The sequence below is a fragment of the Cherax quadricarinatus genome, chromosome 72 (genome assembly GCF_038502225.1).
Source record: "Cherax quadricarinatus isolate ZL_2023a chromosome 72, ASM3850222v1, whole genome shotgun sequence".
In the NCBI taxonomy this organism is placed as follows: domain Eukaryota; kingdom Metazoa; phylum Arthropoda; class Malacostraca; order Decapoda; family Parastacidae; genus Cherax; species Cherax quadricarinatus.
This window is the reverse complement of record NC_091363.1, coordinates 16,070,414-16,091,717: the sequence shown is the minus strand read 5'-3', so window position 1 is coordinate 16,091,717 and position 21,304 is coordinate 16,070,414. Positions and strand designations below refer to the sequence as shown.

The window sequence follows — 21,304 nt, the reverse complement described above, 5'->3', positions numbered from 1 at the left end:
TGAACGGAAAAGGAATGAGTCAATAATATTAATATTACTGCGAATAGGAATCCCAGCTATAAGGTAGACCTCACCTACTGCTACTCACATAATGATCTACTCACCGAGGAACGAGTGGAAAATAAGCTAATCCTTAACACAGGGGAAAGAAAATAAAATTTCAGTGTATATACACTGGAAGATATTCACCTCACTTTGTATATACTCCGTTTTCCTTTATTATCGGGGTTCAACTCTGAGTAGACGTCGCTAATTCCCAAACTGCGAACACACTGAAGTGATGTTCAAAATGGGATTATGTTCACGTTTCAGACTGCTCATAAGGAATATGGAAAATGCTGTACGTTTCAATTTCGTGTTACAAGCCGACTCACCTTGGCCACTCATTTTGCGCTCACTGGCCATGATGCAGGGAAGTAATATCCAAATAATAGCACAATAACAGGGGCTGGTGAGCGTTAGCGGGCCAGAGTGCAGAGGAGAGGAGGGTGAAGAGGAGGAGGAGGAGGTAGGACAAAGATGGAAAAGACAAAGCGGAAAGATGCACAGATGAAGGCAGAACAAGAAAAAAAGAGAACAAGCGATGATGGGCCTTTATTTTTTTAATTTGGAGCAAAACATATAAATAAGGAAATGAAAAAGTGGAATGTCACTCGCGGCAATGATTACATTATGTTGACTTTCGCCTCAATTACATTATGTTGACATTCGCCTCGATTACATTGTGTTGACGTTCGCAACGATTACATTGTGTTGACATTCGCCTCGATTACATTGTGTTGACATTCGCCTCGATTACATTGTGTTGACGTTCGCAACGATTACATTGTGTTGACGTTCGCAACGATTACATTGTGTTGACATTCGCCTCGATTACATTGTGTTGACGTTCGCAACGATTACATTGTGTTGACGTTCGCAACGATTACATTGTGTTGACGTGCGCCTCCCTGGTGGAAGTGGAACTACAGGAGAGTGGAGACTGATATACAAGACTGATGATTACGAATGAAAACTAGAAGATACAATCTAGAGACACTGCACAAGAAATAAATGCAATTTTAATCCTGAACCGCAAAAAACTAAACAATTATATCACCTCGTGGGAATGGGAATATCCAGTGTTCAGTTGTCTATGTAATTAGGCAAGTTCTAGGAATTTGATAGTTTGAGAAAGTATATTATGTACACAAACTTAGAAAGAAACCATACATTAATTAAGATGGACGTAACAGCCAATGCAAATGAACATCAAAAGCGTCTTCATAGATACACTGGAATGAAAATTATAATAAAGTATCATGACACCGAAGAAATGAGGAGAAACGCCCACGGGAAATAAGAGAGAGGTACGCAACGAGTCTATCACAGGGAATAACAGAGGTACGCAACGAGTCTATCACAGGGAATAAGAGGTACGCAACGAGTCCATCACAGGGAATAAGAGGTACGCAACGAGTCCATCACAGGGAATAAGAGGTACGCAACGAGTCTATCACAGGGAATAACAGAGGTACGCAACGAGTCTAACTCAGAAAATAACAGAGGTATGCAACGAATCTAACACAGGAAATAACAGAGGTACGCAACGAGTTTAATACAGGAAATAACATAAGTATGCAACTAGTCTGACACAGGTAATAACAGATGTACGCAACGAGTCTAACACGGGAAATAACAGAGGTATGCAACGAGTCTAACACAGGTAATAACAGATGTACGCAACGAGTCTAACACAGGAAATAACAGAGGTACGCAACGAGTCTAACACAATATTCAAAGTATCTGTTCAAATCAACTAAAGTTAGTACCAGAGACAGAAAAAACGATAAAAATTTAAGTAACAAGCAATGTATCTACTCGGGAAATGAGTGAAGCCCTGATGAAGTTTGATACAACAACGTCCAGAGGAATAGACTGAGAAGCACCCAAAATTCTCTGCATTCCGCTCAAGTTGGTCTTTTCAGTCCACATATTACCATACCATATATATCCTCTCTCAGCAAATTAAAAATAATAGTGAGAGATATGATAGCAACAAAAATAGTGGAACTTGACGCTTTGAGGTCAGGTATAGGCCTACATTTTTAGAGAATAAGTTACACTAAGAGATAGTAAACATTGATATCTCCCGTATAATGGCATCTCGTGTGTTAATGTTGTTTGTATTTGATGTCATTCCGTGCAAAGAATTAAAAAGGCTCGATTCTCCATCTGTTAAACATGGCTCTGTCTCTGAACAAGGCTTGGTATTGTCTTGATTTCTACAAGCATAACTGTCTTCTTGTACGACTGTGTAGCTCTCATGAGAGCACATGAAATCCGCACATTGTAAATGTTCATAGAACAACAATTCTGTCTCTCCTGGACGATTATTAAGTCACGTGCGGGTCCATGATGGAGAGACCCGTCATTCAGTTTTCATTTCAATTTTGAAGATTATTGTGATTTGTTTAACCCTCGGTATTGCGACAATTTTCATTCGTACATTGCAATCAGTAATACTAGTCGCAGTTCTGTGCAGGGGCTTGGCAAGAGGATATCATTGATTTTTGAGCTGTTGCTAATACTTCATATTCCAACCCCTCCTACAACTCATCCTTCGACCAATCCTCCAAATCATTCTCGAACTTATCCTTCTATCAATCCTCAAGCCCATTTACGATTTTTCTTAACATTTCGTATAAAACGAACTGCTAAACTTAAGCCAAACATTTGTTATTTTGATTCTCTTGGTTAATTATTGGTGAATGCATACAAATATACGAAAGCGGATCAAAATAGGTCAAATATACTAGAGATATGAAGAAAATGATAACTGATGAAGACATTTAACGAGGCAGAAGGTAAAAGAAAATTGAAAGAGGAAATTGAACCAAGCTTTGAGCATGCAAGGAAGGGGTAACGGACCTTTTAAATGAAGTAAAGCTTCTAAATAAAGGAATTACAATGGCTAATCACTCAGTCAACCGGAGGTAGATCAGAGACAAAGATAAAGCAGGAGAGTAAAGGATAGGAACATCCAACATATGAGAACAAATGGTATAAAATACAAACAAGATGAGAAAAGAGACAAATTCAGTACTCTGCGATGCTTTATTCACAACACAGTGGGCTTCGTCGAGTCACAAACTTGATCATCCTTAGCGTAGGGCAAAGTATTGCCTAAAAAACAGGATAGATTTATTCTGCAATTTTGTCGTCTCTTTATCCAACTAGCATATGCTGAACAGGTCAAGAGGATGAAGAAAATTGAAATGTTCTATAACCCAGAGACTGTCTGATGAGACAGCCAAAGGAGGACATGAGGTAGAAACCAGTCAGGGAAGAGGAGAAACCAGGAAGGCAAGAGGAGAAACTACAGATTCAAGTCCTTATAGAAGAAATGGGAATGACTAGTGATGCAGGTAACATCCGGAGAATTTCAGGGGAAGGAAGATATGTAAGACGACTGCTAATTCTTTTCGCCTTTCCAGTAATAAAGAAACTAGAGATGGTAATAAAATCATATGTGAGAGAGGGTTCACGCACATTTAACAGAAGTTTCACTGTATAAGGCAAGAAAGAAGGAAAGTGAGACAAGGGAAAGAAGGAAGTAGCTGTGAAATAGGCTCAGAAAAGGACGCTTATCTCAGAAGGGGAAAAGGAATCAACTGAGGAAAAGAGTCCAGGATATTCCTCAACGCTCCATAGAGAATCCAAGTTTAACATCTCTAGAAGTGAAGTATGAAAACAGCTGAGAAAACACTTCGAGATAGAATAAATTTATATGAAGTCACAAACGAAACTTCGTCATGAAAATAATTAAGGAAAACATAGATATTATAACTACTACAGAGATAAAACAATCGGAATAGAAAATTTGATAAGGCCAGAGCTCTACCAAACAGTTAGGTAAGAAAAGGAAACAGAAGAGGAGTAGCACTGATGGACAGAAAACTGAAGATTTGAGGAACTAAAAAAAAAAAAAAACCTAAAACAGGGGATTTGCAGGATAAGACAAAAGCAATACCAGTGTTGCTTTTGTCTCACCAAACACCAAACAATTGCAGTCTAAGAAAAAGAGGTGTAAGGTAAGAAAAACACTACATTGCCACTGTTCTAAGTGAATGAGAGAGTGAGAGTGAGAGAGAGAGAGAGAGAGAGAGAGAGAGAGAGAGAGAGAGAGAGAGAGAGAGAGAGAGAGAGAGAGAGAGAGAGAGCAATAAGAAAACATAAATTATTAGTATGGCGATTGACTGGGAAGCCGAGGACTACAATGGAACACCAGAAACATGGAAAACAAAACTTACAGGCTCAGTAATGGAGAAATTTCTTCGATAATATCCAAAGGAAAAATAAGAGTGAGAGATGAGCCAGCTAGACTCAACCTGAATTTAAAATAATATGACATAGATGAAAATTATTTACGTGGAGACACTAACTTCCAGAAAATATGATATAGCAAATTTTGATCCCCATGTTGGAACTGGGATAGAAAAAGAAATGGAGGAAGCGAGCAAAAGAGAACTGGATTACAGGAAGAGGGGGCGATGATTAATTAAGAAATCTCAGGTAAGTGCAATGGGAAAAGGAACAGGAGGGCTAAGTTGTGCAAGAAAGGATGAAAGTAATGTAGTCAGTGTGTCAAGAAGGAAAGGAAAAATTATACCAGTCAAGAAGAAAAGAAATCACACGAAAAGAGAAAGTCTATGGTTCATCTGCGAATGTAGAGAACCTAAAGGGAGAAGCAAGAAGGATTGCAAGTTATATAGAGCAAACCGAACCAAAGAGGACTGGAAAACAAGCTTGTGAATCCCCCCCAAAAAAATGCTTCATAAGAATAAGAAGGGAAGATAAAAGATAATTTGAACCTGATTTAGCATCAAAGGCCACTACAGAACCAAAGCAAGTCCACAGTGACACAAGAAAAACGACAACAGTGAAGGAGCAAGTGATAAGGCTCAAGAAACACTGGATGCTTTCCACTTTTCCTATCCCGTTAGCTCAGGAACAAGCCTCACTAAAAGCAATCCACTGTTTCCAATTTCTAAACATTCTTTTTAAATGGAGTTTCCATACTGGTGTTGCACACTCCAAAATAGGCCAGACAAATAATGAAAAACACGACATGAAGTGAGTCTTTGGTAAGATTCCTGAAAGCTACTGTACGATTTTCCAATCATTGGTAGCAGAGGATATTTGGCTAAAGTGAGCGTTTGGCGAATTACCGGCCCTATGGTCACTCTTAGATCTTTCTATGTGATATCTGTGGCCTCTGTCCTCCAAGCCTATACTCTGGGTCCCCGATATTCTTGCCCTTTCTCTAATCACCACAACTTTATTGGGATTGAATTCAAGTAGCAATTTAACCGCCCAATTCTTCGCATTGTCCAGGTCTATTTGGAACCCTTGTGTTCCTCATCTAATTTTATTTTTCTCATACGTTTTACATAATCAGCAAATATAGATATATTTAATTCGGTTATCTTTTGAATGTCATTCACATAAACAAGAAGGAGCATTAGTTCTAATAGCGATCCCTTTTTTTTTCTTTTTACAGGGTTTGACAAGGTTAAGGATCACTAGTTTTATTGACAAGCTATTTACAGGTTAAGGATTCCTAACTTTATTGACAAGCTAAGAGCTGTTACCTACATCAGCTCATTTGAAAGCATTTTTATTGTTATGAGACATACAAGTAGGGAACAGGATGAAGTTGGAGCCATCTGTGGGCCAGCATTTTTATTTGATCAACTGATTTTATCTCGTTGACATTATGCTGTACGAATGTGTTCCATACTCGAGTCATCCTGGGTATATATGATTTCAGATGGAGTGATGTTCTGGTGAAGGGTACAGCCAGAGTGAAGTTGCTGCTTTCTGCCCGTCTTGTGGTATAAAAGCTTATTTCACGCTGTCCTCGAAGTGGATCCAAGTGTGGTACTTTGACAATATTGGCCTTGTACATAACAGTAAGGCCACCCACATCCCTCCTGTGTTGAAGGCTCTGCTGAAATGACAGATCTCTCCAGGATTGGTCCAGGCGAGAGATGAGACGTCTTGCTCTGTTCTCCACTCTGTCAAGCAGTCGCAGATGAGAGGGGGCCAGGCAAACCAAGAAAATGGAGCATACTCAAGGTGTGAGCGTACTTGTGCCTCGTACAGAATCTTGCAACCTCCACTTGTGGAACCCCACTAGTTACTCTTTTACATTCTGATGTATCTTCCCTGATAATTACTTTTTTATTTCCTTCCCCTAAGGTACTCTTTGATCCACCGAGTATATTCCCTGTAATTCTTACCTACACTTCTAGTTTTTGCCCCAGCCTTTTGTGAGGTTTGGTATCAAATGCCTTTTTACAGCCTAAGAAAATGCATTCCTTCCCTCTCTCTCTCTCTCTCTCTCTCTCTCTCTCTCTCTGACATCTCTTACTAAGTCAAGAAAAACTGCAACAGGAAGGTAAACAGTCGTGTTGGTTATTAAGTATACCTGAAGAAGGTTCTTTGAAAGTTTACCAATTTTTTTTTCTGCATTGTTTCGTTTTTCTTTCTATCATAAGTCAAGAAAGCCTCATACAACAGGCATCAATTTTTCGTTGCTTATTTACGGAAATTAAATTTGTGAAACAAACGGCATAAACAAGGGATCTACGGCCAGAGTTGTTGAACCAATTACCAGCATATATATAATATATAGATATACAGACTATAACTGACATCAATTACATACTACTATATAGAAAGCCTCTTGTTATGCAGAGCATTTCGGGCAAATTAGGTGAATTTTGTCCCAGGATGCCTATTTAACACCCTATCTAACACCCAGGTACCTATTTAACTGCTAGGTAAACAGGGAGAGCAGGTTTCTTAAGGAAACACGTCCTAATTTTTTAACTCGTACCGGGGATCGAACGACGTACCTCAATGTGTCAGCCTAGCCTATTTGTGGTTGCAGCGGTCGATTCATAGCTCTTGGCCCCGCCTCTTCGCTGGTCGCTACTAGGTCCACTCTCCCTGTTCCATGAGCTTTATCGTAACTGTGTGTGTGTGTGTGTGTGTGTGCTCACCTAGTTGTGGTTGCAGGGGTGTGTGTGTGTGTGTACTCACCTAGTTGTGGTTGCAGGGGTCGATTCATAGCTCCTGTGTGTGTGTGTGTGTGTGTGTGTGTGTGTTTGAGTCGTTAGCAAACAAATTATTAGATTTTCATTTATAGATGTTATCACTTGCAACCTGGAATCGTATTTGCACAGCTGAGATTAACATTTATTGGCAAGCCTTCGTTGTGCTGTATTGAGGTGACGCTGCACCAGTGTCCAGGAGCAGTCCCTAAGGGCGCGCCTGTTATACTCACTAACAAACCCCAGTTGATATCTATGCTGGCCTTCAGAGCTGGCTTTCTTGTATCTGCCTTTGCCACCGAGCGTTACACATCTATAACGAAGCCTTGACTACTGGCCACCTGTTGATTTACTCTATACACATCTATAATGATCTCTTAGCCTCTGGTGCAGCTATTGGTGAACAGATACATCAAAGCTCGGGACCTTTGGTCGAGCATTGTCCACCTTTCTGGTTATTGATTAGACACATGTGCAACACCTGGGTATCTTTATTGAGGAAATATTTGGCCACGCAGTGGCTTCAACAGTCCAGAACAAAGACTGCACGTATCTAATTTATCAACCTGTCGGTTCCATGATCCATTTATCTACATTCCTGTCAGACACAGCAACATCTTGGGATCTTCATATATAGAATTCTTCACTTTCCTAACCTATAGGCCTGACCTACTTCCACATGTGGATTTGTCCACTGTGATATTGCCTGCGAGTACTTCACCTCCCCTGTCTACAGTATATAAGCCACTTCTTCGCGCATATGCTGTATTCTTTTCAAGATTAATGGATTGATTACATCGACTCTTGGCTGAGGGACTGATTACCTCAAACTCCTGATCTTCATCATTCTTGTTTGTTTAGGACTGCTGGAACCACTGTGTGGCGAAACGATTCCTCAATAAAGATATCGAAGTGTTGCACATGTCTAATTCATCAACTTGTCGGTTCTCTGAACTATTTATCAACATTTATGTTTATTCACACACACGCGCACACACACACACACACACATATATATATATATATATATATATATATATATATATATATATATATATATATATATATATAATGAAGAGAAGTTGCAGAGATTGGTGGATGAATTTGGTAGGGTGTGCAAAAGAAGAAAATTAAAAGTGAATACAGGAAAGAGTAAGGTTATGAGGATAAAAATATTAGGTGATGAAAGATTGGATATCAGATTGGAGGGAGAGAGTATGGAGGAGGTGAAAGTATTCAGATATTTGGGAGTGGACGTGTCAGCGGATGGGTCTATGAAAGATGAGGTGAATCATAGAATTGATGAGGGGAAAAGGGTGAGCGGTGCACTTAGGAGTCTGTGGAGACAAAGAACTTTGTCCTTGGAGGCAAAGAGGGGAATGTATGAGAGTATAGTTTTACCAACGCTCTTATATGGGTGTGAAGCATGGGTGATGAATGTTGCAGCGAGGAGAAGGCTGGAGGCAGTGGAGATGTCATGTCTGAGGGCAATGTGTGGTGTGAATATAATGCAGAGAATTCGTGGTTTGGAAGTTAGGAGGAGGTGCGGGATTACCAAAACTGTTGTCCAGAGGGCTGAGGAAGGGGTGTTGAGGTGGTTCGGACATGTTGAGAGAATGGAGCGAAACAGAGTGACTTCAAGAGTGTATCAGTCTGTAGTGGAAGGAAGGCGGGGTAGGGGTCGGCCTAGGAAAGGTTGGAGGGAGGGGGTAAAGGAGGTTTTGTGTGCGAGGGGCTTGGACTTCCAGCAGGCATGCGTGAGCGTGTTTGATAGGAGTGAATGGAGACAAATGGTTTCTAATACTTGACGTGGTGTTGGAGTGTGAGCAAAGTAACATTTATGAAGGGATTCAGGGAAACCGGCAGGCCGGACTTGAGTCCTGGAGATGGGAAGTACAGTGCCAGCACTCTGAAGGAGCAGTTTAAAAACTGTAGTGTAAAGCACCCTTCTGGCAAGACAGTGATGGAGTGAATGATGGTGAAAGTTTTTCTTTTTCGGGCAACCCTGCCTTGGTGGGAATCGGTCAGTGTGATAATAAAAAAATAAAATATATGTATATATATATATATATATATATATATATATATATATATATATATATATATATATATATATATATATGTGTGTGTGTGTGTGTGTGTGTGTGTGTGTGTGTGTCGTGCCGAATATGTAAAACTGGTCAATTAGCAAGAACTCATTTAAAATTAAGTCCTTTCTAAATTTTTCTCTTATACGTTTAAAGATATATTTTTTTCATTAATGTTGATGTAAAAATTTATAATTTTGCACCAAAAGGAACTTAGAAAACTTACCTAACCTTATTATTACAAGCGCAATTTATTTTAGCCTAACCCAATTTTTTTATTATCACACTGGCCGATTCCTACCAAGGCAGGGTGGCCCGAAAAAGAAATATATATATATATATATATATATCGTGCTGAATAGGTAAAACTTGCGATATTGGCTTATATAGCAACGCTCCTCCTGCTGAATAAGGAAAACAAAAATTTGTTTATGCAATAATTTCACAAAAATCATTGTGAACCTAACGAAAAAAAATATATTTCATTGTGTTCATTATAAAATTATTGTAAACTTGTCTAAAATATATTCAGCTGGATTAGGCTAAATTAAATTTCACTTGTTTTAATAAGGATAGGTAAGTTTTCTAAGGTACTTTTGGTACAAAATTACTAATTTTTACTTTAACATAAATGAAAAAAATATATCTTTAACGTATGAGATAAATTTTTAGAAAGGACTTAATTTTAAATGAGTTCATGGACCAGGTTTACCTATTAGGCACAAATGTATAGTATCTAGTATGCTTCATTATCTTATTTTCGTTATCATACGTATTACCTATTATAACTCAATTAGAAGCCCCCAGTTATCATTTACCCCTGGCACTCCAAACTTACCTACTTCGCCCTATATATAGGCGAGGGGTACAGGGACGAAACAAATAAAAGAAGAAATAAGTAGTGGTAGTGGTAATGCTGGTAGTGGAAGTAGTAGTAGAAGTAAGAGTGCTAGTAGGAAGTAGGGGGAGTAGTTTTAGTGGCAAAAGAAATAGGGGACTGAAGGGGGGCAATAGCAGTGGTAGTAGCTGTAGTTATAGTAGTAGTAATAATAGTAGTGGTAATAGTAGTAGTAGTAATAGTACTTGTAGTAATAGTAGTAGTAGTAATAGTAGTAGTAGTAGTAATAGTAATAGTAATAGTAATAGCAGTAGTAGTAGTAATAGTAGTAGTAGTAGTAACAGTAGTAACGGAGTAGTATTAGTAGTAGAAGTAGGGTAAGTCTATTTCATGGTCCTTTTGTCCCCTTCACTACTTTGGAGACACTTGCTGCTCTCTCTCTGACAGACTTAAAGAACACAAAAGTGTTGAGCATGCTGTCACCAGCAATGTTCTTTCATGTTAGAGGTCACAGTCATCCTATTAACTGGTCCTCTGCTAAAACTATCTACGCTACTTCTAGCCTTCACGGACGCCGTCTTTTTGAAACATCCCTTATACACAACTTTCCTAATATGAATCTTAGTCCTGGCTTCTTTTCTTATTATTACTGACAAATGCTTCAAATCTCAGACCTCTCGAAGGAGGTTCCTTGACTCTGGTGAGGATAAATTAGACACATGTGCAACTCTTGGGTATCTTTATTAAGGAAACGTTTCGCCACACAGTGGCTTCATCAGTCCTCAATAAAGATACACAAGAGTTGCACATGTGTCTAATTTATCAACGTGCCGGTTCTCTGAACCATTCATCTACAACTCTGGTGAGGAGCTTTTGACCTAGGGAATTGGATCTGTGCTCCAGTTCCCTGAATTAAGCCTTAAAACCTTCCATCTCCTCCCCACAGGTGCTGTATCATCCTACGGGTTTACCGCATGATTATAATAATTCATGGGTTTACCCCATGATTATAATCCAAATCTCATATCACTTGTGACTTGACCTGACCCATCCATCTCTTCCTCTCCCTACCTCTTTTCCTTTCCTATTTTTTACTTATTCTTTCTTATCTTTTCTTCTTCCTAAGCGTGTTCTGTCTTTCAGTAAGTTGGAAATTGGTTTTTGTTTCTTTTAGATCAAGTTAAGTTGTGGTGCCCAACCCTCTGTCGATACTCAAACAATAGGTCAATTTATATATTTTAAGATTCCGAGATCGGTTACGGCTCTATTATAATAATTATTACTATTATTTAATAGTATTTTGTTTTATCTTTCTCATTATTATTATTATTATTATTATTATTATTATTATTATTATTATTATTATTATTATTATTATTATTATTTTAATTATTAGCTGTAGCATCAGATCCGAGGAATGGAAAGGATAGCTTCAATTCCTGGGTCCAGGAGCTCTTCACCAAGTTTAAAATGCCTTGTTGCTTGAGAATGACTTCTTTTTTTTTCCAAATTAACTTGAGGTGCCCTTTCCTCATGTTGAGAATTTGGCCTTACCAGCTAAGATATAATTATATAATGAACACTTAGCTGATAAATGACAGCAAATCGTCTACACAGCCGTCCCTGCAGACGAAGTCTAGATGCTGTCGAAACCATCACAACAGTGGGCTGTTAAGAGATAAAATTCGTAAGTATATTACCCCTAGGGGGTGTTATGTCAACATATTTCATTCGATGATGACTGACGAATACTTACTTGTTTGGACTCAAAAGTCCACACCTTACTGCCGATTATAGGCTGATTACAAACTCCTTGTGACTCAAGAATTGCGCAATCCCCTGATCTACAAGAAATTCGTAACATACCTTGCTCTTTGTAACGTGAGCTATGGTGTTCTCAACACCTTCGACAGATATCGGTGACTTGATAGAAGCTGAAGTGTCCTTGGATGTCCACGTCTTCCATTGTCTAGGAAACGCACACTGGTACACTATGTTCTACAAGATTCGTCCTTATTGTTCACAATGTATCACAAGAGAAGCTGATCACACCTCTCTTATGTTTATCGTGTTCTGCGAGACACTTTATTCACACTAACGCACAGATCAGTGTTCTTTGTTGGTTATCCTGGCGTCAGTGTGACTCGTAGTAGAGTCAAAGTTAGTCTGCCCAGACGCCACAGCGCTCCATGACGTCTCTGCCCCCAGCACAAAAAAAAAACGCTGACCTAGTACCTTGCATCCTTGTCACCTCCTCGATGAAGCAAAGCAGAATGTTTGTTTCTTGCTGTCTTAATCATAGACAACAATGTACACTAGTTTTACTATGGTAATAAAGTGGGAGCAGGATTTTCCTTAATTGTCCTGCTAAGTAAGAGATGTATTGTCTCTTATAAAAATACACGTTGCAACACCCCTGCAAGGAGCAGAGGTCACTTGATTACGCATACGACATCTGTGATCAATTACTCACTCTAGCAGTAAACAAGACGCTCGCCCCTTCTAGTGGGCTTGGCCCCTCAGGGCTGAAAGGGGCTGAAGGGGGCTGAAGGGGGCTGAAGGGGGCTGAAGGGGGCTGAAGGGGGCTGATACCCCCCTCCTGGAGAAAATTTCTCCACACCTCAGATCAAAACAGATTGCTATTCCTTCTCCCTCTCCAACGGGTTTATCAGCAACTTGCAACTAGAGTATTCTAAATGACAGTTCCATTTTAGGAACATCCGCAGTGCACAGTTAACATATTCCACATCAGACTAACATTGTGAGAACAAAAGCTAGCAATGTTCCTGGTCATATTCCATCATTCAGGTTGGGCTTCATATATGAAGTAATGAAATCGTTTACCCTGAGCTGGGAGACTTTACTAGGTCGATGTGGATATCGTCAAGCATCCAACAATGGACTGGCTACCTACTGGAGCTTTGAAGATTTTGTTACAGCATAGTTAGAGTTATTCACTGCCGTGAAGTGATCCTTCCTGTAATGAATTGAGAGTAAAGCCTTGCCTGGGGTATGCCAGTGGATAACCATCATCATCTGCTTAAACAGTTACAAGAAACACTGTGTTGCATCATGTCGAATAAATCATCAGTTTCAAGAAACACTGTTGAATCCTGTCAAAAAATCACCAGTTGCAAGAAACAGTGTTCCATCCTGTCGAATAAATCACCAGTTGAAAGGAACACTCTGTTGCGTCCTGTTGAATAAATCACCAGTTGCAAGAAACATTGTGTTACGTCCTGTCGAATTAATCACCAGTTGCAAGAAACACTGTGTTGCATCCTGTCGAATTACGTTGAAACTTCTGTCTGTCAGGATGCATAACTCCCTCCCCAATCCCATTGACCAATTCTTCTATACAAACACATAAATTTGCTTGTGACTGATAAGTGAACTGTAGATATAAATCCAGACGTACTTCTGTTAAACCCTTTTGGGGCCTAGTTCCTAGGCCTTATGTGTATCAATATGCTCTTGCGCTACCGTTCATAGGATGGATATGGAGTGCACAATAAACTAGGCAGTTCGGTGGCAAAATCTCTAATATGTTCTAATTCCACATTTTTGCTACGACTGAAGACTGTGCCAAAAGTAACGTTGACACTAAAATATAAACACAGCTTCTGTGGTATTTTCGCTTTAACATGTACAAATAACTTTGGTTAGGTTAAATTAGGTTATGTTATGTTACGTTGTTTTGGTTAGGTTCGTTTAAACTCTCATCTATAACAAAAAATAACCAGTTTTAGCATAAGTAAACGCAATAAAGTGCAGAAATATACGTAGACTCTACGTGAAGTCAACTACAGTTTCGATACACTGTCACAGTCATATACTTATGATTATATGACTCTCATAGTATTTCTTTGTTTAACATTTCTGCACATAGTGTATGCAGAATCCAAATCTAAGCCCACTTCTAGAATTGGCCTACTATTCACATAGTTGACAAAGAAGATGTTTGAAGATTTCTATGTCAAGCAGTTTTAAATGACCAAATTTTCTCAATAGAAATCTGTTAACCAATATTGTCCACGAATTTTGCTATAAAATTATGCCTATTTAATTTAATAAAGTTTTATAATAACATAAGCAGCTCATCGATGTTGTTTACCTATACTTTCAAAAAATCTTCGGTAAATAAAAAAGACAATTTTTGACTGGAACAATATGCAAATAACCCGCACAAGGTAGAGTGAAATTTATGACGACGCTTCGGTCCGACTTGGACCATTAATTAGCCACACAGAAGCGCGAGGAAAGGAGCCAGAACACATACGAGAGGAGAGAACTGGGACGGGAGAAGTAGAACGAGAGGAGGGAACAGCCGTCAATAAAGTACCATAATCTTTGTTTGGATCAATGGTTCACCGAGAGGAAGCATCAGGTGTTGTAAGCCGGGAACATCTGGGTTGATGAAAGTAATAAACTCCACAAGTATCGGTTTCCATCCATCTGTTTTGAAAATTTACATAAACGATCTGGAAACATAGATAACATGGAGAATCGCCGATGACACGAAATTTGATAAAAAGAACACGCAGCATCTCTGGCGAACAGTATCAATTTTATTTACATGAGATATGTAAAATATGCAGATATCAAATAGCACCTTCGAAATAATAGATATACTGGCTTCATCCAAAGAAGAGGAACATTTCTCTAATTCCATGGATCATGAGCCTTTCCCAATAACAAGGCAATCTTTTGCAATGTGTGGCAGACTGTCAAAATGTTAAAGAGGCTTGGATAGTTTGACTAAGTGAACTGAGATGTGCAATATTAAAAATAAATGCTATTAAAAGTGTAGTAGAGTAGTGAAGAAATAACGTATTTGATTTTAGATTTTGTCACCGAAGTGGTTAGTTTAGTGTGCACTCCATATCCATCCTGTGGACGGTAGCGCAAGAGCATATGGATACACAAAAGGCCTAGGAATTAGGCCCCAAAAGGGTTACAGGAGTACATCTGGATTTATATCTACAGTTCACTTATCTGTTACAAGCATATTTAGGAAATTTGTTTAATGTATATGGTATCTTATTTTCATGAATAAGATATCTTAACATGTTACACAGGTTATTATACTATCTCTATATTCCTCAATAAGTGGACAATTAAGCATATAGTGCTTAAGATAGTGACTATAGGGCTGGCCACATACTTTGAATTTTGTTTGATCATCTGTATGTCTGCCAAACTGCCAGAAATACTGTAACCAAATCTAAGCCTGGTCAATACAACATTTGTTAGTCCGTTCACAGTGTAAGTTGCTCCGAAAACGTACTTATATACGTTCATGTTATAGTGGGTTATAATATGTGATGAAATCCATAACAATTGTACATTAATTTCCTTTTCCCGGATTTTTGAGTATCAATACCTGGCTTCTGCAATGAGCATGTTGTTAAGAGTCATTATGTAAGTCAAAAGCCTTCACTGATGACATAGAATCGATAATAAACATATAATCAGGTTCAGTGTCATAAGTTCGCTTTAGCGCCAGTAGGATGGCAAACAATTCAGTTTGCAGTGCAGACGCCAAGTTGTTAATTCTTATGATTAAAACATGTGCAACAGTTGGGGATCTTTATTGATGAAACGTTTCGCCTACACAGTAGGCTTCTTCAAATACAAAGTAGTAGAAATGAAATAAAGATGATGTAATTAGTCCATTAACCTTGGAGAAAATGTATTTGACGTTGTCAGTCCAGGAGAAGAGTTCAGTTCCATGGTCTGGAACGAGATGAAGTTGAAGCATGAGATCGGAGTCTTAAATACTGTCGAAGGTGAGGTGGAAGATCTCGAAGACGTTGTAGGGGACGGGATCCACTAGTGGAAGAATACAGCTCCATCTCTAATCCAACAATTCTCATAATGGAAAATGTCCTCGGTACCAAGATACCATTGTGCTGCAGTTTTGTTGAAAATTGAATGAAATATCGACAAGTTGAAGATTAAGACACATTTCTACTGCTCCCTTTGTATTTGACTGAAGAAGACTACTGTGTAGGCGAAACGTTTCAACAATAAAGATATCTAACTCTTGCACATGTATCTTAATCTTCAACTTGTCGCTATTTTATTCCATTTTCAACAAAGTTAATTCTTATGCCTAAATCAACAAAGTTCCTATCGTTCTTAACTAGGGAGGTGAAACAAGAGCAGATGCAGCCCTGCCAGTAGACTCCTGTTCAGGTCCTTCTGTGTATATAACTTGTGATAAATTATTACTACCAGTTATGCGAGACATTTCTTTTTGAGCAGTTGTTTTTACAAGTGATTTAAGGAAGGGATTACTAGTAATGAGCTTCTTGGGAGGGGCTTGCGCGTATGTGATATTAAATGAACACATCTTCCATGGAGGGCTGAAATGCTACACATCTTCCATGGAGGGGTGAAATGCTACACATCTTCCATGGAGGGCTGAAATGCTACACATCTTCCATGGAGGGCTGAAATGCTACACATCTTCCATGGAGGGCTGAAATGCTACACATCTTCCATGGAGGGCTGAAATCCTGTTGTTGTCTACAGTGATACACTTCCTGCAAGTTATGAAACTTAATATAATTGCATGTTTTCACAATCCATTTAGATGTATGTGTATTTACTTCTAGATATTCAGTAAGATTTACAGTAACAGTCTCTGGTTCATTTCTTAACGCGAGAATAAGTATAAAATAATTAATAATTGACGAGCCTTTGTAAGAGAAGAGAAACAATATCTCAGAGAGATCCATTGTAAGTCCACGTGAGTAGTATTCTTATTTAGATAAAAATAACACCTAACTGCATACTTGGTTTTGTAGAGAGAAACTTCATGTACACGGCTCCAGAATCTTCATGTACACGGCTCCAGAATCTTCATGTACACGGCTCCAGAATCTTCATGTACACGGCTCCAGAATCTTCATGTACACGGCTCAAGAATCTTCATGTACACAGCACCAGAGTCTTCATGTACACGGCTCCAGAATCTTCATGTACACGGCTCCAGAATCTCCATGTACACAACTCCAGAATCTTCTTGTACACAGAACCAGAAACTTCATGTACACACCACCAGAAACTTCATGTACACACCACCAGAAACTTCATGTACACACCACCAGAAACTTCATGTACACACCACCAGAAACTTCATGTACACACCACCAGAAACTTCATGTAAACACCACCAGAAACTTCATGTACACACCACCAGAAACTTCATGTACACACCACCAGAAAATTCATGTAAACACCACCAGAAACTTCATGTACACACCACAGAAACTTCATGTACACACCACCAGAAACTTCATGTACACACCACCAGAAACTTCATGTAAACACCACCAGAAACTTCATGTACACACCACAGAAACTTCATGTACACACCACCAGAAACTTCATGTAAACACCACCAGAAACTTCATGTACACACCACCAGAAACTTCATGTACACACCACCAGAAACTTCATGTACACACCACCAGAAAATTCATGTAAACACCACCAGAAACTTCATGTACACACCACCAGAAACTTCATGTACACACCACCAGAAACTTCATGTAAACACCACCAGAAACTTCATGTAAACACCACCAGAAACTTCATGTAAACACCACCAGAAACTTCATGTACACACCACCAGAAACTTCATGTACACACCACCAGAAACTTCATGTAAACACCACCAGAAACTTCATGTAAACACCACCAGAAACTTCATGTACACACCACCAGAAACTTCATGTAAACACCACCAGAAACTTCATGTAAACACCACCAGAAACTTCATGTAAACACCACCAGAAACTTCATGTAAACACCACCAGAAACTTCATGTAAACACCACCAGAAACTTCATGTACACACCACCAGAAACTTCATGTACACACCACCAGAAACTTCATGTACACACCACCAGAAACTTCATGTAAACACCACCAGAAACTTCATGTAAACACCACCAGAAACTTCATGTAAACACCACCAGAAACTTCATGTACACACCACCAGAAACTTCATGTACACACCACCAGAAACTTCATGTAAACACCACCAGAAACTTCATGTAAACACCACCAGAAACTTCATGTACACACCACCAGAAACTTCATGTACACACCACCAGAAACTTCATGTACACACCACCAGAAACTTCATGTACACACCACCAGAAACTTCATGTAAACACCACCAGAAACTTCATGTACACACCACCAGAAACTTCATGTACACACCACCAGAAACTTCATGTAAACACCACCAGAAACTTCATGTACACACCACCAGAAACTTCATGTAAACACCACCAGAAACTTCATGTACACACCACCAGAAACTTCATGTACACACCACCAGAAACTTCATGTACACACCACCAGAAACTTCATGTACACACCACCAGAAACTTCATGTACACACCACCAGAAACTTCATGTACACACCACCAGAAACTTCATGTACACACCACCAGAAACTTCATGTACACACCACCAGAAACTTCATGTACACACCACCAGAAACTTCATGTACACACCACCAGAAACTTCATGTAAACACCACCAGAAACTTCATGTACACACCACCAGAAACTTCATGTACACACCACCAGAAACTTCATGTAAACACCACCAGAAACTTCATGTACACACCACCAAATTTTTGTAACCAAATTCTACTAGATGTAACATAGATAAGTTTAAATTTATTTAATATTAATATTAATATTAATATTAATATTTTCGTAATGTTCAGATATATATTCGCTGTTTTACTGCATTAACCATTTTTCACTAAGCTTATTCGGAAGAAATAATTCTTGCTTTTATCAACAAATTTACAGATTTTGCTTATTCAGCATTACTCATATTTAAAAAATGCATTGTCATTTATAAAAAGGTGAATTTTCCAGGCAAAGAATTTGAAATATATATAGTAATGTTCAAGGAATGATTAGCTTTTATTACTTATAAACAAGAGAACGTTATTTAATTACAATGTGAGAAGTATAAGTTACTGAAATGAAAAACAGTTAAATCAAGACATGAGCAGGAGTAGTGTTGGACAAGTTGTGGCAGTGACCTCTGTGGACCTGAGAGACACTCATAATACCATCACCTCTATTCCTTAAAAAAAAAAAAGGAGTAGAGGTGATAGTATGGTGAACGTGAACTGCTGTCTCTCAGATCCACAGAGGTCACTGCCACAACTTGTCCAACACTACTCCTGCTCATGTCTTGATTTAACTGTTATATATATTTGTGTTTTTCATTTCAGTAACTTATACTGCTCACGTTGTAACTAGATAACGTTCTCTTGTTTATAAGTATTAAAAGCTAATCATTCTTCGAGACACTAAATAACGTTCTCTTGTTTATAAATAAGTATTAAGAGCTAATCATTCCAAGAGACACTAAATAACGTTCTCTTGTTTATAAATAAGAATTAAAAGCTAATCATTCCTCGAGACGCTAAATAACGTTCTCTTGTTTATAAATAAGTATTAAAAGCTAATCATTCCTCGAGACACTAAATAACGTTCTCTTGTTTATAAATAAGTATTAAGAGCTAATCATTCCAAGAGACACTAAATAACGTTCTCTTGTTTATAAATAAGTATTAAAAGCTTATCATTCCTAGAGACAATAATGCTTGATTTCAATGATTATTAATTAATACTAAAATAAACTTGATAATACTATACCTATTTATTTTATTGTAAAACTTTAGTGAAGTTATAGAAAAACTTCAGCATAGCACTGATATTATGTGTAAGAGAGATGTTATGTACATCACCGATGTTATGTGCAACACAAATGTTTTATGAACATCAAAATGGTATACAATACCGACAGGTTGTAAGGTAAGACACATATGCAACAGTTAGACAACTTTATTCCGAAACGTTTCGCCTACACAGTAGGCTTCTTCAGTCGAATACAGAAAGTAGGCAGGAACAGTAGAGATGTGAAGATTGATTACATCGTCTTCACATCTCTACTGTTCCTGCCTACTTTCTGTATTCGACTGAAGAAGCCTACTGTGTAGGCGAAACGTTTCGGAATAAAGTTGTCTAACTGTTGCATATCTGTCTTACCTTACAACACAAATGTTTTCTGTAATGCTGATGTAATGTACAACACACATAATTTTTCAGCACTGATGTAATGGGAACATTCATGTTAGGAACAATATTAACGTAATCCAGAATAATGCAATGTACAATATGCATGGTGACTTTATCTGCTGGTAATATTGATCAAAAGATAAAGTATTAATCTCATTAATGAGTTTTTGAGATATACTCATTAATAAATATGAAAGAAAGAGCGACCTTGATGTTTAGTGGAACGTTTGTCAGTACACAACAGTCGCCCACAACCCTATTATCACCCTTCTGCTTTTATTTTGATAATGATAAACATTCTTGCAGATAAACATAATCATAAAAGTTTTAGATCATTGTATATCACATATAAATAATATGTGATTGACCCTTTCCTTCTTCCCGTCAGTATTTATAACACAGAAATTATTATCAAGAGAAAAGAGGGAAAGGAATTGGTCGATCACAAACTTTAAACTCAATCCGATATAAAAAAGATTTAATTATTCATAACACGTTAAACATCTATGGGTTATTCGCTATTATCTGGTAAAGGATCATAATTAAAGAATGATATTAATTAAATATAAAAAAACATGATCCTCTGATTATTTTTTCTTCCTCCAGCGACTGTACTTGTAAAATTAACCCAAATTACCTTTATTACATATGCTGCAACACTCAAAATATTACATAATTATAGGATGGGGTCCACCTCTGGTGCAAATTGTGGGACCCGTAGCCTCGGAGAAGTGGATAAAAAGGCTTCAAGGAAGAATATTTGGATTTCTTCCTGAAGCTGTTTGAATATTCCACTTCCCCTACCACCCCATCTTTTTCTGGAATATTCCACTTAGGTCCCCAGGATGCGACCCACACCAGTACCACCCCATCTTTGGGGAACATAATATATGTTTTTTTGGGAATCGAACCCAGGCCCTCACCAATAGAGAGCGTTAACCACCAGGCCACCAGAGAATATTTTTTTTACCAATGTTACATAATATGGTACATAATTTTATGTAAATAAACTGACAGGAAGAGATCACAGTCGAATATCTTAATCACAAGTTATAATAACAGAATATATGATTTCACTATTGCTAAAAACGATGTAATTAATCTTAACATATTTATGAAAGATATTCACAGATTCGATGTTCCAGCGACGCAAAGA

The 21,304-nt window shown here is 38.2% G+C and overlaps 1 protein-coding gene across 1 annotated transcript in view; it reads left to right on the top strand.

Annotated features, from left to right (window-relative positions):
* Window positions 1-21,304, top strand: part of LOC128701227 (zwei Ig domain protein zig-8) — a 279,488-nt gene that overhangs the window by 63,335 nt on the left and 194,849 nt on the right. The window lies entirely within an intron of this gene.